We start from the raw sequence: 790 nt of genomic DNA, 5'->3' as shown, positions 1-790 counted from the left end.
AAAGAAAAGAAAAGAAAAGAAAAGAAAAGAAAAGAAAAGAAAAGAAAAGAAAAGAAAAGAAAAGAAAAGAAAAGAAAAGAAAAGAAAAGAAAAGAAAAGAAAAGAAAAGAAAAGAAAAGAAAAGAAAAGAAAAGAAAAGAAAAGAAAAGAAAAGAAAAGAAAAGAAAAGAAAAGAAAAGAAGAAAGAAAAATAACAACCACTCAAACCTTCCTGTTCTGTACGATCAAAGGAATCCCAGAAAAGCACAGAAAACACTCTTACACCCCCAAAAACAACCCCCCCACCCTCCACCCCACCGCCCCCAATCTTGACCTCAGCCACCCCACTGCAAGGTCACCTTCCCTCCCACCGACCCCATCCTGCTGCCACACTGGGCTGAGGCCGCTCACTTCGTGACACGAGTGGCTCAAGTACACCCCGTGGGACAAACCCCCTCAAGGTGCAAGGAGGGGAGGGGGGTTTGACCCTCTCCACCGTCCTCCCGTGCCCTCCCCACGTGCTCCCGCGAGCCCTCCCTTATTAACAATGACCTTTCCACCGCGCTCGCCGCCGATTCCCCAGCCCCAAATATCTTTTAAATGGGTTTCAGGAGCTGATGCTCGCTCCGTTAAAAGCCCCCCGCATCGCCCCCGTGTCGTCCCCCCCCCGCCACGTCCCATCCCCGTCCCCACGCAGCGCCACACGCGCGCTCACACTAACATTTTAATTAATGACAAGGGCTTTTTTAAATTTTTTTTATTTTTTTTTTAATTTTTTTTTTTTTTCCTCTCCCCTCCCCTCATAAGCACT

This window comes from Calidris pugnax, unplaced genomic scaffold, assembly GCF_001431845.1.
Source record: "Calidris pugnax isolate Ruff unplaced genomic scaffold, ASM143184v1 scaffold4, whole genome shotgun sequence".
Lineage (NCBI taxonomy): Eukaryota > Metazoa > Chordata > Aves > Charadriiformes > Scolopacidae > Calidris > Calidris pugnax.
This window is presented reverse-complemented; position numbering follows the sequence as displayed.